The sequence below is a fragment of the Zingiber officinale genome, chromosome 5A (assembly GCF_018446385.1).
Source record: "Zingiber officinale cultivar Zhangliang chromosome 5A, Zo_v1.1, whole genome shotgun sequence".
Lineage (NCBI taxonomy): Eukaryota > Viridiplantae > Streptophyta > Magnoliopsida > Zingiberales > Zingiberaceae > Zingiber > Zingiber officinale.
In genome coordinates, this window is record NC_055994.1 from 12,957,641 (window position 1) to 12,960,083 (window position 2,443).

Below are 2,443 nucleotides of genomic sequence, written 5' to 3' on the forward strand. Positions count from 1 at the left end.
AATACAAGGTTACTAGAGAACACCAATCATATTTTTTTACAACAGGGCGTCTTACCAGTGAATACGGAACAAGCCAGAGTTTTTAAGAAGAAAGCCACTCGATATACTCTGATAGGGGATCACCTCTACAAGAGGGCTTTCTCTAGTCCCTTGCTCAAATGCATTGGACCAGAAAACATACAATATATTCTATAGGAAGTTCATCAAGGTTCATGTGGTAGTCATATTGGGGGAAGATCTCTAGCTCATAAAATATTATTGGCCGGGTATTTTTGGCCTACTTTACAAGAAGACACAGTGCAGCTCATGAGAACGTGGATGTCCTGTCAGAAGCACCAAAATATCTCACATCATCCTACTCAACTATTAAAAACCTCTATAGTTTCTTGCCCTTTTGACCAATGGGGAATGGACATAGTGGGTGCATTCCCCTTGGCAACGACCTAGAGAAGGTTTCTATTGGTAGCTGTGGATTACTTCTCAAAATGGGTGGAAGTTGAACCATTAGCAAGGATTACTGAAAATGTGGTTATCAAATTCTTGTGGCAATACATTATTTATCACGCCCCAGATAGTCCCTGCCAGAAGAAATTTCGGCAGCATCTCCCCTATACGGGTGACAATCAGAGACTTTACTACAAAACCCTCTGGGCCACATATACCTCGGCCAACATGGCCGGACCAATAATAATAAAATACAACTAAATAACCACAGTTTATATTTGAAAACCACCTACTCCACTACACAACGGAAAACGCAAAACACAACAGAGAAAACAACGCAGCGGAAAAACAAATGCAGTAGACTAGAAGTCGATAAAATCCTCGAGTACAATCCAACATCACAAGTATATAAATCAACATAGTATATCAACACAAACAAGGAACCCAAGTTCGTAAACCAAAAATCATCGCGACACAAAGTGATGGGGAACTAGCGACTGGAACCTCCCGACAGCATCAACCTGAAATGGTAATATCAATGGGATGAGTCAACTCCTCAGCGGATACCAAGTTGGCATGCATGCGACAGGTATCTAGTAGTGACATACCGATGCAGATATGAACATAATCATCACTATTCATTAAAAATTACTATGCATATCAAATGACAATATCGTAAGATAAGCAAGGTACTCACCTCAAAATGGAGATCGTATCCAAAATAGATCCCACATCAAGATGCCGTCTCAAATCAAAGTCCTGCAATGCATGATATACAGATTTAGCTAATTACATAAATTAATTAGATAAATCAAATCCCCAACTAAATATAATCCATCGATCAACTAGGGTTAGCTTCATTAACCCTAATCATTCCACCTTCTAATTAGATTCAAATTTAAACCTAAAACAATTCTAGTAACAATTTATTCTTTACTTACAACCTTATAAGCCTCTACCGACAACTACTAAGAACACCTATACATCTATAAATTCTATTCGGAATCAGTCCAAGTCTTACCAGTAAGTAGAAATTTGCTAAAACTCAACACATGGAACATCACTCACCTCACTGATCCTCAACATCTCTTATCTGAGACTCCAATCAATCGCAAGAAAGAGGAGCCAAGAATCTGATCAGGGAAGAAAATAGCAATAGGATGATCCGACACCTTCCCCTCTAACAATCACTTCCAGATGGTGTCTCACAGTCCAATTCAGCAAGAAGGGAGGCACGGATCGCTCTGTGAACAACTTTGAGAAAGGACTAAGATCGGCTGGGGACGACGTGAATCCAGTCCCCCACCGTGCCCTAGCTACCGAGCAGTCGTCGATCGGCGCAGAAACCATCGGAGAAGCAATCACTGGTCTGAAGATGCCCTGGACTCCGTCGATACTGTTGGGATCTAACAACGTGCTCCTCAGGCGACGCAATGAGGACGATCGCGACTGGGTTCGGGTGGAGATCAAGAGAAGGGAAGAGATTGGGAGGCAGAGGAGGACTGCGGAGAGGGCGTCAGCGGCGTCGACAGAAGAGAGGGAGAGGGGAAAAACCTAGAGCACGGGGCAGGGGAGGAGAAGAATGGGAGGACTTGGCTCGAGGCTTCCTTGGCAGAGGGGTCTTGTATACGGGGAGAAGGCTAGGCGTCGTGAAGCTGCGACGGGTTAGGGAAGATGATCGGGTGGCCGTCGAGTTGGGGAGGAGAGGAAGAGGGATCGATGCTGCTCGATGTCACGAGAGGGAGGAAGAAAAAGGTTTGGGCTCGGGAGAGAAAAGAAGGAAAAATAAAGAGAAAAAGGAAAAAATAATAATAAGAAAAATCAAACATTTCCTCGCTTAAATGGGGTAGCTTAAATAGGCTTTCCCATAGCCCATATTTATCCCGATAACCTACACCATACGGTCTCCAAAAAATTTCCAGAAAATTTCTAAAAATTATGGAAAATTCCCTTATGGTTATTCGCCCTTTTCGGTATTTTACATTCTCCCTCACTAATA

At 42.7% G+C, this 2,443-nt stretch overlaps 1 long non-coding RNA gene across 1 annotated transcript; it reads right to left on the reverse strand.

Moving 5' to 3' along the window:
• Window positions 1–789: 789 nt before the first annotated feature.
• Window positions 790–2,203, reverse strand: LOC121982636. Its single transcript, XR_006112160.1, has 3 exons — window positions 1,513–2,203; window positions 1,142–1,203; window positions 790–965 (listed from the first exon to the last, which is right to left on the reverse strand). It is a non-coding gene; the product is annotated as an uncharacterized LOC121982636 (long non-coding RNA).
• Window positions 2,204–2,443: the final 240 nt, after the last annotated feature.